The 18,372-nt window shown below is 34.7% G+C and overlaps 1 protein-coding gene across 1 annotated transcript in view; it reads left to right on the top strand.

Annotated features, from left to right (window-relative positions):
• The first annotated feature begins 12,077 nt into the window (after positions 1 to 12,077).
• Positions 12,078 to 18,372, top strand: part of SLC39A10 (solute carrier family 39 member 10) — a 143,611-nt gene continuing 137,316 nt past the window's right edge. Inside the window, exons 1-2 of the mRNA XM_051985975.1 lie at positions 12,078 to 12,149; positions 12,474 to 12,540. The gene's annotated coding sequence lies outside the window, so the exon portion shown is untranslated. The remainder of the gene's footprint in view (positions 12,150 to 12,473; positions 12,541 to 18,372) is intronic.

Here is an 18,372-nt window from a genome sequence, read left to right as displayed (position 1 = left end):
GAAGTTGAAGGCTTCAGTGGTAATGAGAAAGGCTATCTTCCTTTCCAATCATTGCTACCCTCTGCAGTATAGGAAGGAAACATTGTAAATTTGGATGAATCCTTGCCTGCTTTGGGTCATTCTTTCTCACAAACTAGTGTGTCAGTGGATTTTGCATTTTCCTGAACTCTCCCAAAGGTATCACTATAATTTTGCTTGTCAGATTATCATTTAAATATGTATTTAGCATATTTATCAACATACTCCCACCATATGTCAGTTTCCCTAGAGTTCATCGATGATTGGAATCCAGGCATCTGTGTTCTGTATTTAGGTTTGTCCTTGAGAAATGTAGATTCTTGGCATCTGGCGGTTAATAATATATAATAATAACTCCATACAAGTTCTTTCTCAGGAGCTTAAAACACACTGCAGACATGATTACATTTGTCAATGCAGCATCCCTTTAAGGAGGATAAATGACAAAATTAAAACTTATAGAACTAAGAGTTTTTCTCCCTTAAAATACTCCATGAGATAATGGCCTATCTATAATGGGGTCTCCTAACCCATAAAGTTCATGAGGAATGCTCTCTTGGTTTCCTTTATTTAAAAAAAAAAAAAGAAGAAGTAACAATGTTTTTGTGTTACTGCAAAGGCCAGGAGAAATGAAAGCATCAAATGGGTGACACAGAACATTATGAAGTACAGGTGCTGCTCATCAGAGATTTTGACATTTTCCTTTTTAAAGAGTATAGTTAAGGTGGAAATTGGGGCATGGGTAAGGCTGGAACTGCAGCATCTGGCACATACTAAATTCTTAACAAATGTTTGCTTGTCGAAATCAAAATTTCTAATCAAGCATAGTATAACACCTGGCTCAGGCACTTAAAAACATAGGCATTTATTAGCTCCATTTTATAGTGATGGTAATTTGGTTCAAAACTCTGAAACTTTAAGAGTTTTAGGGCACAGGGTCCAAAGAATAAGCAAAGTAGAATCACCGAATATATTCAGACCATAATCTGGTCTGAATAACTAGCTTACCTGAAGCAATCACTGAAACATACTATGATATATGTTATGTAGCCTCTTTAACATTACCCCTATAGAATACAACGCTATTTGCACACAATTCCTGAGTTGTGATGGGGAAGATTACACAGCACAACCCCAAGTGGGAAGAGGATGACAGATGCACTTTGCAGTGACATTTCCTTCTGACTAATCTACTGCTTGCCAGCCAGAAAGAGACAATGAATTTTTCTCTTCAAGCATTTCTCCTTTTCTCTTGTGAAAAGTTAAGATTCCCACAGTAATGGCTTAAACAATAGTAAAAGAATGTCTTTCACACTGGGGTCCATTCAGATCTACTCCTTTGAGCTGAGGTCTTAGTCTTGCTTGTCATTGTCTCCTCCTGTTGAAAGCTGAAGTTTAAGAAAAGGAGATTCAGTAAAGTGGCTTGAAAACATAATATGGAATTCCATGAATAAAAAAGCTCCTCTCTAGCTTTATATATCCAACCAGGAGGGTCTCTCATGAACCAGTAGGAGAGATCAAAGAGTGTTCATGGTCTTTTCAAGAAAGTTCTGTTACAGAAATGTTGCCGTAATTAAAATGCTAAAATAGAAGGTAGGGATATGGAAGAACTGTGCAAATCTTGTGGGCTTCAGTTCATACTATTCATTTAACTATTTTATATAGAAGCAAGGTTAGAAATGTCTACATTGAGAGCTAAAAGTTATGGAGTTTAGCTGTATAAATTATGTTAATGGTAAATAGAGGTCATCCAGATCATTAGAGTGATTTCTCCCCAGAGCATTCTAAAAGTAACAATGCCCAAAGGAATATAGTGAGAACTTTGTCTGACTTGATTTTTTTTAATATGTTTATTGAAGTCTTTTGGGTTTTGCATTGCAATAATTCCCAGATATAATCTCCCAACTCCAAACTAGACCATCCCTTATAACAATAAAAATTAAGCCAAAGCAATCAACTTTGTGCCTACAGGCTGGATAAGCATCATCTTGATGGAATTATTTCCCCTCCACCATGTGCTAAGGGAGCTCTGCTTTAATTATCTGTTCTTCAAGATCTACATTGATGTTTCAATTACTCCAAACAGTTCATATTTTTACTTTCATCATTGAAGTCATTGTGTAGTCTTTGTCTAATTCTTCTCATTTTGCTCAACAGTAGTCCATATAAGCCTTCTCATGGTTCACTTCAATTCTTCTGTTCTTGCTACTCCATCATGTTCCACTCCATGCAGACATTGCAGTTGATTATTGCCCAACTAATGGTTATGCACTTTATTTCTGTCTTTTTACTACCACAAGGGCAGTACTATGAAGGTTTTGATAAATATCTTGGCTTTTACTCCAGTTTGATTTAAATGTTGTTCAAAATAAGTCAACTAAGTAAAATAATAGAGTGCTAGACCTGAAATCATAAAGATGTAATTTGAATCCTGCCTTAGAATATTTACTAGCTGTGTGACCCTGGGCAAGTTATTTAAGGTCCCTAACCCCTCAGTTTCCTCATCTGTAAAAAAGGGATAATAATATAGTACCTAACTCACTGGGCTGTTGTGAAAAGTAAATAAAATTACATATATATGTTTTTATATATATATATATATACATATATATATATAAACATATGTGTATATATAAACATATATATACACATATATATCACTTTGTAAACCTTAAAGTATTACATCAATGCTATCTATTATTATTATAACATAAATTTAACATGTATGTCCCTTAAAGTATTTTTTAAAATGTCATTTCACTTTTTCTTCCTATCATCAGTTCTTTAAACGATGAAAAAAAAAAAAAAAAGCAGTGGTAGGGACTGAAGGAAATTGAAAGGCAACTGTTTTCAGTAAAAAGATACAAGGTCAAACTTCAAGGGGTTCCTATCTCCAGGAGTGTTAGCCATTATAGAACTAAAGCAAATTGCCGGTGCTTTTATGCATTAATTTTCTTTATCCTTCTTTGTTTTGGTTGTAGGGTCTTTCCTAGTGATTTTACAAGATACCTGCTGTGTTCCTGCTGATTCATTCCCCTTGCCTGGGAAAGTAGAATGTGAAAAGTCTGCTTTCCTTCAGCATGTCCTTACCTAGGGGACACATCTTGAGTGATTAATTGCAGGTCCTTTTCAACTACTGCACTTCTCCTGCCTTAAGTAGTTTGGTATTAATTACAACAAAGTTATCCTTTCAAATAAGAAAAGCTGACAAGTACCTTTGGGGTTGGTTTCATTAGATCTTAAAGCTATTTATCTAGATCTGAATCTGAGTTTATAGAAATTAGTTTTCCAAAAATTAATATACCTTAATTGTTGTTAGTTTTATTCAAACCATGAAAATTATCCCCCAAAATCCTGTTGACCTTTAGAAGAGCCTCAGAAATCAGGTATTTCAAACAGTTGAAATGATAGGCATATTTATTTTCTCCAAAATAAGAATATTATTTAATATACCTGTCTATTATATATTAAGGTCCTTTTTGTCTTTTATTCCCAGTGCCCAACACAGTGACTTATACACTATAGATATATAATAAATGCTTATTGGATTGAATCAAAATTAATTGAATTAAATGATGTGACTTGATTACAAAGAATCTTTAAAAAGGTTATTAATTAATAGTTATTCTATTCACTTCCAAATGGTCTTTTTTTAATTCATGACTTTTCTAAGTATAATCTTCCATCTTTTCTGTTGACTTTTTTAGTCTCTGCCTTAATATCAAATGTACATTGAGCAAGATGAATGACTTAAAGATGCCACATCAAGAAAGTTAGAAAGACAGTTTTTTTTTATGAATAAAGATGACAATTAATTTGTAAATAGATAATTTTTTTTGGAAGACAGAATTTAAAGAATACTTGTATATAATGAGGAAGTAGACACTGTGCATACTCTATATTTTACAGACTCTCCTTTATCTACCATGTCCCACCCTCCCCATCTTCCTTCATTTCTATTTTCCTTGGTCTTCTCCTCAATAAATTGGGGCTAAATGTATTCTGACAGAGTTGATTGAATCCTTATTCTACTATTCTCTTTGTCTCTATGGTACATGACCTTCATTTTTCCCTAAGACATGACCTGGAAGACTAATGCCTCCTCCCCAAATCCTGTTTTCAAAGATGCTATTGCAGATCTTAAACAGGAAGAATATAGGCAGTTATAGTGACTACTGGCGATTAGCAACAATTTAAGGGGGGAGAGGTAAAGAAGGAATAATACTACTAATTCAGAATAATACCATACATAATAATACTACTATACATAATACCACTAAATTCAGAAGCCAAGAAGTAAACAGTTCGAATATAAGGATTTTTGTAACAGACAACAGCCTTTTGTTTGTACTTTCAGTTTAGTCATCCATATATGATTTGCTATATAATTCCATTGAACCCTTTCTAAACTGAAGAAATATTAACAATATTACATGAATCTTTGATTCACACACAAGCCCACAAATTCTAGAAGTCTTTAGACTACTTTCATACTGTGAAGAGAAAAAAAGTCTAAAAAGGCCTGGATTTTTTAAATTTTTTCAATTAATTTAAAAACTGAAAAAAATGACAGAAACATAAATATTATTCAACTAACTGACAAGTCACTTCACTTTGTTGAATCTAAGTTTCTTCATCTATAAGTAATAATAATAGCTTACATTTATATAACACCTCAAAGTTTGCAAAGCATTTTAGAATTATCTCATTTATCCCCAAAATAATTCTAGGACTTAGATGCTATTATTGTCCCCATTTTATATATGAGTAAACCAAAGCAGACAGAGGAAAAGCTATTTGCCCAGGATCACACCTTAAATGAGTGTCTGAGGCTAAATTTGAACCAAGATCCCCTTGGTTCCATCCCACACTTATCTATATAGTACCACCTAGTTTCTATAAACAGAGAAAAATGACCACATGATAGCTAAAGTCCCTTTCAGCTCAAAGAGACCACATTTTAAAATAAGCAGCTCCTCAAGAATCCTGGCAAAGTTGAATAGTAGGCAGTTGACTCTTTCAGGGATATTCATCTACCCTTAAGGCTGTGGATCGAATTACACCAGCAACTATGCCAGTTAAACTGTTTTTGCTTGCCAGGGGAAATATCTGAACCTGTGGGCCAAGGTGAGGGTTAGGTCTCTGGCTCATTGCCCCTACCTGGAATTGCTCCAGGAAAATGTTCTAGTATCATCGTGGTATAGCTCATGTCTAGGTTTCCCTAAATGTGGGTAATAGTGTTCCCAGGTCCTGTATGGGCTCAAAGTATCAAATATAACCAAGGCACAAGAGAGCTTTTATTTAATTCCCTAAAAATAAAATACAAATGACTCAAAGGAACCTATAAATAGATACAGAAAATACATAATGTATTCAAAGAGCCTATCAGTTCATCCTCAGAAAGGAAATTAATTTGGGGATATTTCAATAGTGAAATCAGTTTCTCTCTCTGTCTCTCTGTCTTTCTCTCTCTCTCTCTCTTTCTCTCTCTCTCTCTCTCTCTCTCTCTGTCTCTCTCTCTCTCTCTCTCTCTCTCTCTCTCTCTGTCTGTCTCTCTGTATGTCTGTCTGTCTCTGTCTCTGTCTCTATCGCTGTCTTTCTCTGTTTCTCTCTCTGTGTCTCTCTCTCTCTGTCTCTCTGTTTCTCTGTCTCTCTGTATGTCTGTCTGTCTCTGTCTCTGTCTCTATCGCTGTCTTTCTCTGTTTCTCTCTCTGTGTCTCTCTCTCTGTCTCTCTGTCTCTCTGTTTCTCTGTCTCTCTGTCTCTGTATGTCTGTCTGTCTCTCTCTGTCTTCTGTCGCTGTCTTTCTCTGTTTCTCTGTCTCTGTATCTGTCTCTCTCTTGCTCTCTCTGTCTCTGTCTCTCTATATGTCTGTCTCTCTGTCTCTGTCTCTGTCTTTCTCTGTTTCTCTATCTCTGTCTCTCTGTCTCTGTCTCTGTCTCTCTCTCTGTCTCTCTCTCTCTTTTGCTCTCTCTGTCGCTCTGTCTCTGTCTCTCTGTATGTCTGTCTCTCTCTCTGTCTCTGTCGCTGTCTTTCTCTGTTTCTCTGTCTCTGTCCCTGTCTCTCTCTCTTTCTCTTTCGCTCTCTCTTTCTCTCTCTGTCTTTCTGTCTCTGTCTCTCTATATGTCTGTCTCTCTCTCTCTGTCTTTCTCTGTTTCTCTATCTCTGTCTCTCTGTCTCTGTCTCTCTCTCTCTGTCTCTTTTGCTCTCTCTGTTGCTCTGTCTCTGTCTCTCTGTATGTCTGTCTCTCTCTCTGTCTCTGTCGCTGTCTTTCTCTGTTTCTCTGTCTCTGTCCCTGTCTCTCTCTCTTTCTCTTTCGCTCTCTCTTTCTCTCTCTGTCTCTGTCTCTCTGTATGTCTGTCTCTCTCTCTGTCTCTGTCGCTGTCTTTCTCTGTTTCTCTGTCTCTGTCCCTGTCTCTCTCTCTTTCTCTTTCTCTCTCTATCTCTGTATATCTGTCTCCCTATCTATCTGTCTGTCTCTGCCTCTGCGTGTCTCTCTGTGTGTCTTTTTCTCTGTCTTTGTCTCTTTCTGTGTGTGTGTGTGTGTGTCTGTGTGTGTGTATTTTTGTGTCCCACTTCCTGATATGACAGAAATTACATGATGGAGCACATTGCATCATAGACATCTTCTTTGCTCTCTATAAGGTCCAATCCCCAAACTCTTAAATTTGGGAACTCCCAAATTAGGAGTCATGTGGCAACAAACATCTTTTGTTCTTCCATGTGTTTTTGCAGGAAATCTCTTATTGTCTAAGCTGCTACCAAATTCATGATCCAGGAAAGCCCACTCTTTAGCCCAAAGCTGAGCTTTAAAGGAAAATATGCTCAGAAACTGGAATTCCAACAACTCATCATTCAGAGGAGGCAAGCAAATGTTGTTCACAATGTGCTTCTGCTGCAGTTTGACATTGACTACTTACTGAAGGAAGAGAAAACTTCATTTGGGCAAAGATTTATTCCACCCAACCCCCACCCCAAAGAACTTGGATCCACTCTCTTTGAAGGTAGAAAGGAATGAGGGAGAGAAAAATGATTTACTTTTACACAAGTGGGGAGCTGAGGAGGGGATGGAGGAAAGGGGACAGTTTATCATCAACCAACCATCAAGAAGCTGCCCTAGTCTCAGAAATCCAATGGTTATGGTACCAATGGACATGTTTGGCCTCCATAGGAAGAGTGCCCCTTAAATGCCACTTAACAAAAATCCACACCCTGAAATCTTTTAAAGTTAAATTGGGGGACTCATCAAATTGATCAGGGTTCCCCTTTGTTAAACAACCTTTGTTAAAAGAGGATTAAAAAAAGGCAATTAAAGTTTAGGCTTCTCTTTTAGAGCATTCCTGGTACAGATATATGTGATTTGTGATATAGAAATAGGAGATGTACATTAACCAAAGAGTACAATTCTATTAGGGACAGCGAGGCTGTGAAGTAGATAGCATGCCAGGCCTGGAGACAAGAAGACTTACCTTCCCAACGTCAAATCTAGTCTCAGACACTTACTAGTTGAATAACCTTGGACAAGTCACTTAACTCTCTTTGCCTTAGTTTCTTCATCTGTAAAATGGACTGCAGAAAGAAATAGCAAACCACTCCAATATCTCTGCCAAGAAAATCCCAAATATAATCACCAAAAACAAAACACAACTGAAAACAATTCTGTTAGGAAATATAATTCTAAGTAGTAAGTTGAGAATCATTCCAAAGACTTCTCATAAAAATGTGGCCTTGACATGCCCTAATTGTGACTTGAGACTTTGTAATAACAATTTGAGCTAGAGCTAAAAGCTGCAAGCATTAGATTATCAACAATAATCTATCGAAAGCTATGGATAACCAAACATTTCCCTCTAGTTCCCTCACATCTTTTCATTAGTATTTAAGTACCTAATAGGTAAATAAAAATACCTAATATGTAAAAAAGGTAAAAATAAGAGGTAAATAGGTAAAGCATTATGGATTGTTATTCCTTGTTTCTGGGGTACATATTTAGTCTCTGGTTAAATTAGAACTCACCAGCCAATGAGAGAAAAGTCAGAAAGGAGAGTGAGGACTTCTGCTCCCCTACTGACACTTTGTCTGTTGGGAGTTGCCCTTTCTTGGGACATTGTAATAATCCTTTTTTTGCTTTTTACCTTAAGATTCTCTAATTTTAATTTGGGTAACCCTCACTCTTCCACACAAACAACCATTCAAAAGTAGATTCTATATAGCAAGCACCATACTAGGCACTGGGAATATATAGTTTCTGTATTTTATATTATTCTGTATACTATCACAAAACTATATATACATGTGTGTATATATATATAACACATGTTATATACTTATAGTTTCTATATTCCCAGGGCATTGTATAATAAAATTTATTTGTTTATTTATGTGCACACAAAGTAGTAAGAAAAGGTCTGTAACAACTACAAAGAGATCAGGAAAGGCTATGTGTGAAGGAGGATGGACCAGAGCACTGAAACAGGGTGGAGGTGAGGTAGAAGTGAGGAAGGAGCTACTCTGCAGGAATGGATGAATAGTTTCTATTAAAGTAAGTCCTGGAAAATAGAATGTTGTGACCAGAAAACAACAAGGAAGCCAGTCTATTTGGACTATACAGAGTGTGAAAGGAAGTAATGTTAAATAAGCTTGGAAAAACAGGCTGGAATCTTACCATGAGTTATAAAGCATTAGAATATTCATGCAGAATTTCTCTTCACAACATTTAATTGCATTTTCCTCATAAAACAATCTGTCGATTTCCCTTCTTTGGTTCCAAAAAAAGTGCTAGCAATTATTCCCTTTAGTTCAGGGAATTGGGGGAAGGGGTGGAATAGAAGCAACAAATTGTTAGATAGAGACAGACAAACAGGGAGAGGGAGAGAGGAAGAGGGAAAAGGAGAGGGGAAGATACCCAATGTTCAGGAAAGTTTTCAAAGGGTAGCCTTGTGATACTGAATGTAGAGAGTGCAAGATTCAACCTCTGATTTCTAAATGGCTGACAGACCACTAAGTTTGTGTCTAGTAAGGTGGAAAGACTGGAAAGGAAGAAAGACAAGTTAAGAGAAGTAATGCATGAACTTTTGAATAGTGGAGGAAGGAGATCTTCTTGGTATAGCAGACATGTGGGGAAACTAGATCTTAACTTATGTCTTGACTTCTAGCATCTGTAATCCTAAAAATTGTTTAGTGTGGAGTTCCATAATGAGATCATTCTCTTCTTGATGAAACTAAGACTTTATCTTGCTTCCATTTGAAGTCTCATCTTTTCATATGCTATTTGCTTAGATAATCAGATTTGTTCATTGTCTGGGATTTTTTAAAGCATCAAGTGATTCAATGGGAAATACCTAATCTGGAAAGAAGCTGTTACCTTCCACTTGAGAGTGATCATGGAAAATAGCTTTTATTTTAATATATTAATCCTAGAAGAACATCTTACTTCTAGATGATATATGGGAAATAGATATAATTCTAGGCTCAATACCCTCTTAGATAGATACAAGAGAGTGAAGAAACAAATGGCCAGCCATGTGCCCACTGCTCCTTCCAAAGGCTGAAATCACAATCTCTCTTGGAGATAGGGTGGATCAGATACTAGATCAGATATCTATCTATCTATCCATGTCACACATGGTCCATCAATTTTACATTAGATGGACCATATTTGCATTTACATTAAAGAGAGAGCGGGATGGAAGGAGGATAGGAGAGAGGGAAAGAGAGAAGAAATCTATTAAGTGCTTATTATTTTCTAGGCACTGTATTGTGCTAGAAATATAAACACAAACAGGACAGCCCCTGCTGTCAAGAAGCTTCCATTCTAATAGTTTACAACAGCACATACTCTAACACAGTGATGTCATTTAGGGTCTTTTTCCAGAAAGAAGTTAGTGGAGAAGAGTATACCTCAATCAATCAATCAATCATCATTATTAAAGTACCTACTTGTGTTCTAGAAATGGTGCTAATCTCTGGGGATAAAAAGAAAGGGAAAGATCGTTCCTGTCCTTGACAAGTTCACAACATGCAAACAACTATGTACAAAAAGTCATATACAGAATAAATAGGAAAGAAATAGCAAATAAATAGGAAATATAGGTATATATGTATATATATGCTTATATAAAATGGTATTTTGTTAGGATTTGAAGGAAGTTTGGGAAGCCAGAAGGTAAGGATAAGAAGGGAAAATATTCCTGGCATGAAAAACAGACAGCAAAAATTCCCACAGTTGAAATATAGAGGGTCTAGCTCCAGAAACAGTAGGTCACTGTTACTGAATCCTAAAGTAGGGAGATGAGAGGAGAACAGAGAAGGTTGTGGTATAAGAAGCCTGAAAAGGTGGGAGAATATAGCTAGGTTATGAAGAATTTTAAAGCCAAAGAGATGATTTTATATTTGATTCTGAGACAATAGGGAGCCACTGATGGTTACTGAATAGGGAGGTAATAAGATCAGACTGGTCCTTTAGGAAAATCACTTTGGTCACTGAATGGAGGATGAACTGAAAAGAGATTTATGGTAGGCAGATTCCAGCTAGGATATAAAAAAGGAAAAAACTGAGAATAATGAGTGAATGTTGTGGTTTGCCTTCTCCTTTTCCACAACCCATCAAAATTTTTATATCTACTGTACATTATGCTCTTTTATAAAGATATAATACAACAGTGTATAAGGGAAGTGTTTTCCACTATTGCGTAAAACTATAAAAGGTCAAGGTTTATGGCAGCTGATCTTTCCCTTACAATGGAAATAATTTGCTAGACTTGTAGTTGGTAGAGTTGGCTTCAAATTCTAGCTCTGACACAGAAATTTACTGTCTCTGGGCCTCCATTTTCTCATTGGTAAAATAAGGGCAGCTAGCTAGATGGCCTCTAAAGTCTCTTCAAGTTCTAAACTACAATTCTATGAACTCTTAGAAATTATAAAAAATATGCTAGATATTTTTGTTAGTTTGGAGTTGTTGGATTTTTTTTGGGGGGGAAGGAGGGATTGGGTCTATTACTAAATTCAAGAATTCTCCACCTACATAAGCAAAACATATCTAAATGAAATAAGTGAAATTTAGACCACTTGAATATAAAAATAATTCATATCTCTAAACTGGATTTTAATCCATAGATAATTCTTGGTTCAATGAAGACAAATCCAGTGATGGTTAAGACTAAAGGAACAGAAAATTTTAGAATTAAAGTAGAGGGGGTAGGGAAGCAGTATAGACAAAGAAAGTTTTAGGAAATATGCAGAATCAAATGTTTTGTTGTGGCCTTTTAAAACGACATTTAATGGATCCCTATGTTGTCTTCACATTGTCCAATGGCTTTGATTTTGGAGAATAACAATTATGCAATTTCCACATATTGTACTATGATCACAGCATGCATTCAACAATAAAAAGAAACAACCAAATATACTCAAAGCTGTGGATTTTGATAAGCTTTTTCTTTACATAAAGGTTTTCAACTTGATGTTTTTCATAGATCATCTGGTATCCCAAATATTCCTGTAAGGTTTTGTAAGACTATATCTACATTAAAGATTAGTATTCTATTTTCTTAAAATTGTCCACTGTAGCAATACTATGGTTCAACTAGCAACAAATAGGTCATTTAACCAAAAAAAATTTTCCTTGAATTCTGAGCTTTTTGCAACTGACAGATTGCTGGCTTCTTTCTTTTTTCAAAAATAATTCATGCCATCTGTTTGCAAAAGGTGAGAAATAATGGATAAAATATATCCTCTTAGGGCACAAAGCCATTCATAGAGAGATTTTTAGAACTTTCATTTGAAATCTGGTACAAAGAGTAAGCCACAGTTATCAGGCACCCTTAGCCACTGGTCCAGAGAAAATCAAAGATGATTTCCTCCAATCTCCAAGTGTCCCTATTTTGATTTCAGCCTTTGAACTATCATCAGTTTATTTTCTCTTTGGCACAGATTGCTGTAGGAATAATCCTAGTTCTCTTTTTGAAGCACATTTTTTATTTGTTGAGACTGGTTTCTAAAGTGCTCCACCTCCACCACCTGTTACTAAATTGGGTGCTGCTACTTGGGGAGTACGGATCAGTTCTGAGTTTAACTGCGGACTGGGATGGTGAAGTTACTGCAGCAGAAGGAGGTAGAAGATCATATTTGGAGGTAGGTGATAATAGAGTATTTAAAAATAAATATCCAAAAATATGGAACCTTAACAGATCATTACAATAGTGATGTATCTTTAAAAAATTAAAAATTAAAGATCTATCTTAATTCTTATTCTCTTAAATAGCCTGTAAAGAATGTGTTAGACTTCTCCCCCACCCCATCAAGGCAATATTATGTCAATTGATGGTCACTAGATGGCATTGTATAACATTGCTTAATAAACAAAATAGATGAGGTGTTAACTAAAGTTTATACTTCGGACCAAGGGAACAATGTTACCTTAAAGTCCTGTTTCTGATGCTGTGCTTTCTTCTTCAGATGAGAACCTAAGTCTGGAGCTTCTAATCCTGATTCTGGCTACTTCAGTTGGAGTTATTTGGGGGTGGTAAGCAAAAGAATTGTATATTCTTGAAAATTTCTTTTTTTTTATGGTATTCCTGACTTTTTCCAATATACCTACTCAATAAAAGAATCTGATCATAATTTTCAGTGAAAAATAGGTTAGCTCTTCCTTTGAACCATCTTCTAAGTCCTATAAGAGTATACTTACTTTTGCAAAAATTCCAAGAATCAGTTTCTGATTTCTAGAAGAAAATGAATAAGACACATGTGGAAAATTATTTTTTAAACAAAGCTTGGTCAGTTGTCTGGATTCATGCTCAGTGATAATGTGATAAGAGGGGAAAAAATGTCATGCTGATATTTCCATACTGTTCCTGAAATCATTTGATCCACATTTTGATGTAATTTGAACTGTTTCATAAGCTTAAGTGGAGAAAGGCAGTAAACTATATTATATGTATATGTATATGTATATGTATATGTATATATATGTATATGTATGTATATACACACACATATTTATTTATACACATGTACATATAAATTGTCTGCATATATATGTATATATACATATATATGCAAACAGTATATATACATGTATATGTATATATATGTATATAACTGCTTACTTGAAAAATGATGTTCAAAAAATTCTGAATCTTTTTACATTATTGATTGAGTCCAATGAAATAGGTACAGAACCAAAAATAAGAAACTTGATCTAAAAAGGAGAGATGGAAAAAATTTTCATGGTCAATTTTTTTTGTTACTTCAGAAGTAACCAAATATGATTATTAAAACTGCTATGTATTTCCTGGGATTAATACTGTGGTATTTACATTTCTGAAAAACAAAGATAAAACTTTCTTAAGCAAAATTCAAAATACTGTTGTAAGCTGCAGCTATATAAATGATAACATGCAACAGATCAAACCTTTATTATCTCTTCCATACACATATTATAAGTAATAAAGCATTTGACATGCTATCGTGTTTCTATAAGCAAAGAAAATGATTTATATTTTTCTACTTAGGTACTTGATAGCCAAAAAAATGAGTCAGATCATCAGTTCTCATTGCTCCATTTACCTCCAGATTTTTTTTCATTTTGGCAGGCATTCATAATAGTAATTTCCAGGATTTTCTTCTTAATTATTGAAACCTTTTTTCTTTTCAAGATTCTTGTCATTCTTTATAATTATTTTGACCCTGAAATTAAGAAGCAATTGTTCTTCAACTCTTTATGCACCTTAATCATCATCATTGATATCATGACATCATTATAGCTAACATTTATATAGAGCTTTATAAATATACTCTTTGATTCTTACAACAACCCTGAGAGTCAATTGTTATTATCCTCAGTTTACAGATTAGGAAAGGGAGATTAGTTATTTACCCAAATTGAAGTTCTTACCCCAAGTTTCCAACTAATTAAAGAAAATCCTGATTGAATTGCCAGGCATTCCAGGTCTTTAGGCCTCAGTTTCCTCACCTGTAAAATGAAGGAGTTGAACTATCATATTCAAGATGATATTAGAACTCCCTTCTAACTCTAATAATCCATAATTTTGTGACAGACTCCCAAACTACTCAGCAAGACAGTGAGCACATAAAAGAATCTAAGAGTTACTTTAGTTGAAAGCCCTTGTCTAAATCCTATAGACTAGGATTTCTAACAAAATTCCATTACCAAAGAACAATCATGGTGTCCTGTGGAGTTTATTTTAAAGGGATTTTACCTCCAATACCTTTTGGCAGGAAGATAAAATATCTCAAATTTTTGCTGTTGTTATTAAGTGTCACATGGGTCATTTACCTTTAAATGGTTTCATAGCTTTGCTAAGGACTGCTTAATCTTTTTCACTCACTGGCAGAGCAATAGTCTAGACTCTAGACTCTAGAGTATTACCCAGCTCTGTCACTGATTAGTATAGGATTTTTGTCATGTCACTTACCCTTCAGTTTTCTGTCTTTTTTTTTTATTAGGATATTAAATTCATTAGATAATACATTAGATCCCTTGTGACGCTAATGTTCTGTGAGGTTAGAGAAGTTTCATTCTCCTTTTTAAAAATAATGAATATAAACCAAAATAAAAAATACAAGAATCTCAAAAAAGTTTTAAAAGGATACCTGGGTAAAAAAAAAAAAAATGGCTTTGACCATCTTGTCTTATTCTTCTAAAAAGAAAAGGATAGCACTGAACTTGGAATCTCAAATTCTTAGTCTTAAATCTGGAAAACTTGAATTCAAAATTAGCCTCAGTCTGCTGGCTGTGTGACTCTTGGTAAGTCTTTTCATTTCTATTTGCCTCAGTTTTCTCATCTGTAAAATGTGGATAATAATTGCATATACTTACCAGGATTGTTGGGAAGATCAAAGAAGACAAAATTTGCCAAGAACTATAGTTAAAGCATGATTTAAATATTAATGTGATGTATTGTGTGATGAGTTTCATCCCATGACCCCAATTATATTTATTATAATAATCACAATTTCTTGTTGTTGTTTTGTTAGGTCTATCAGCTAGCTCATTTGTAATGCTGGAATGGTTTGCCATTTTTTTCTCCAACTTATTTTATAGATGAGTAAATTGAGGTACAGGGTTAAATGACTTGCCCACAGACATAGCTACTAAATGTCAATGGGTAGATTTGAACTCAGGAAGAAATTTTCTTGACTTAACAGGAAGTGTTCTATCCACTACTGCCACCTAACTGCCCCAGCTATCAAAATAGAGCTCATTAAAATAGTCTTTTAAAATTTGCAATTTTAAATTTATTTTCTTACTTAATCCTCATTATAACTTTTGTGAATAGAAACTATCCTATTTTACTGAACAAGATTTGGAATGAATAAGTGACTTGCCCTGGATCATGTTATTAGTGATCAAAACTGGGCTAGAACCCACATCTTCCTGAGAAAACTCTACCTATCATACAGAATTGCCTTCAATGGTCAAGATAGTTTGTTTTCATTCATTACTTATTAATTTATGTAGTCCATTGACAATTCATAAGTCAAGACTGATTTCTAATTAAACATTTTGGTAGGGAAACATTATTCTAATGTTGCAAAAAAGGCTTGTCTGAAATTGACCAGTTTTGATGAAAGAAATATCGTCTAGGATGAATATAATTCTTTTTCAAATAAGCTAATGTCCATACTTAGAGGTCAATATTTCTTCCTTAAGCTATTTGCTTCCTATCAGACAGAGAAGATAAACAAAAACTTATCAAGGTTTAAAATAATTTAGCATTTCAGATCCTTAAAATAACAATTCAGTTTTCTCCCTTATTTATGGGCTCAAATGAAATTTTCTCTTTATTTAAAAATGCTTATGTTGTCCTAATATCTAACATTTGGCCATTGGCTATGGACATTAATTGTACAAGATTTCCATAGAAAGTTTCAGAAAAAAAATTTCAAATGTTCTTTAGTGAAAATGAAAAATGGTTTTTTCTTTAACAAAAAGATGTATTTTAACCATGCCAGCCATTTCTTCTTATCCACATGTGGCACACAGCCACTAATGCCAATATGTACTAAACAGGAACTGGATGCTATTCCCTTCTGAACAGGCAAAGTACCTTCCTTTTAACTACATTTAAAAACAAAAATAAATAATGCTTCTTTGAGTAAAAGAGAAATACAGGAAGTCATATGGTCCCACCCACAGTTCCTGTATTCAGAATGTGACCATGGGGAGAAATATCTAAGGTGTTTTAAAAATCTATGACTTTTATGTTTCTAGCTATTAACAATGGCACTTCCTGTTTTGACTTCTAATTAAACTTAGGATAACAAGTATAGTTATACTTAGGGACCCTCTTTTTTTTTTGAGTAATGGATAGCACTTATACTCCCCAGCACCAAAATCAAAGATACAACTGGGTGTTACTTCCTAAACATGAAGAGTTTTCCTGGATTCTGTGTGTAATTGATTATCTTCTCTGGGGTACATGAAAATGGGGAAAAGGTGGAGTATAGAGGAAACCTATCAGTAGTTGGCATTTCCAACTATTTATGGGTGCTCTGGTTTAGTGTTGAAACCATTATAGTGTTCTACATTGTTCATTTTAAATAAGAGAGATGATAGCTGTTTTGTATATGATCAGAGAATGTATTTGTCCCTGAAATTGGATGTATGTGTTGACCTATAGATACTAGTCTTTGGTCTACTCCTGGGTAGCAGAGAAAGACTGAAGCATTGATAGAATTATAACACTACCTGGGGCAAGCAGGAAAGAACTTATGTTTTCCTTTGTTAATTGCTAAAAAATAAATAAATAAATAAAGCTTTTCTTGCTGTAACACTCCTTGTTAATTCACTTAATAACTATCTTTCCTTTGTAATGTGTGATGAATGACTTGGAATAGTTGCCCTGAGTCAAGAATTGAATCTTTATTTTGGTATTTTCATATAATATTCTTTTTTTCAATGTTCTGAATCTATTTCTAATTTACTACTCCTGGTCCTATTTTACCTCTTCACTAGGATGATCTGCAAAGATAAAGGACTCAACAGGCTTAAAATTCAACATTTTGGTTATCCATTATCTATAGATTAACTTCTCTTTTTTTTTAAGTCCGTGGAAGGATATTTACAACCTTTTTTGTTTTCCCCAGAAATATTAAGAAATAATATTTCTCTTTGAAGTCCTTTTCTTCTGAGAAAAGATCCTTGGAAAAGCAAGTGATAGGTGGAAAATGAAAAGGTCTTTCTTAGGAAATGGGTTAAAGGTAATTATTTAACCCACAACTCTTGCCTAGGTAAAAATCATTGACTTTCCTATCTTCCAGTGTTAGAAACTGTCCAAGGGAAGGGCCCATCTTCCATAGATAAGAGAGAACTTTGGTGCTTCATATTCTACTAGATTCTCCATATAGAACTCTAGGAGTCCCTAAGTGTCCTTTCTGAGGAGTGATCCAGGAGGAAAAGGTTGGAATATTAATCTCAACTGGGTCTTTTCCTTGTGCTTCTTATAATTGTTGCCCGAAATCTCCTTGAGTCAGAGTATCATGTCAAAAAATATGGGGTACCAGGATGGTTTGGATAATTCTCCAAATTAAAAAGTTTGGATATTAATAAGTGATATTGAATTGTTTCTGATAGACTTGAATTTAAACTCACAAGATTACACTATTAGTATTAACATTTTTTCCTGCAATATCTACAATAGGATAGAAAATTAAAATTTGCTTTAAAAGAACTTCCTCAACCTCAAAAGGCCCATGATTCCAAAAGTGAGATTACTTCCTTAACAAAGGTAGATTAAAACCCCTCCACATCTCATAGTTATACTGACCAAAATCTTGATAGTCTATTTATGGTGAAGAGTTTTTCCAAACTTAAACTGGTTATCAAAGAAAACTATACCACCCTTTTGACTCTCCCTACTTCTACTCTCTCTTTCCTATTTGCTGCTCCATAGGAAAACTATCATCTAAACCGAATGTGGTACTTTCAGTAGTCATCCCAGGCAAAATTCCTTGCCCTCCCCACCTGCAGTATTATCTTTTGTCCCCTGGACTAATTCCTGGATACTGAAGAATCTCTATATTGAACCTGAACACACACACACACACACACACACACACACACACACACACATTTCCATTTTTATTCTTTCCCTTTAAATTCTCTCCTCTAAATTTCCCTATTCTTTCCTGGAGGAAAAACCATCCTCATAATCAATCAGGTATAAAAATTTGGATTGTCTTTGATTCTTCATTTTCCCTCACTAGAAAAATTAATTATCTAACAAATCTTGTCATTTCTACCCAACAGTCTTTCATTTAGCTTCCTTTTTTTTTTTTTTTTTTAAACTCATATAGCCACCACCCCAGGTTAGGTCCTCATTATTTTCAC

The sequence above is a fragment of the Antechinus flavipes genome, chromosome 3 (genome assembly GCF_016432865.1).
Source record: "Antechinus flavipes isolate AdamAnt ecotype Samford, QLD, Australia chromosome 3, AdamAnt_v2, whole genome shotgun sequence".
NCBI classification, from domain to species: Eukaryota; Metazoa; Chordata; class Mammalia; order Dasyuromorphia; family Dasyuridae; genus Antechinus; species Antechinus flavipes.
The sequence above is the reverse complement of the archived record's forward strand: the minus strand, read 5'-3'. Positions and strand labels throughout refer to the sequence as shown.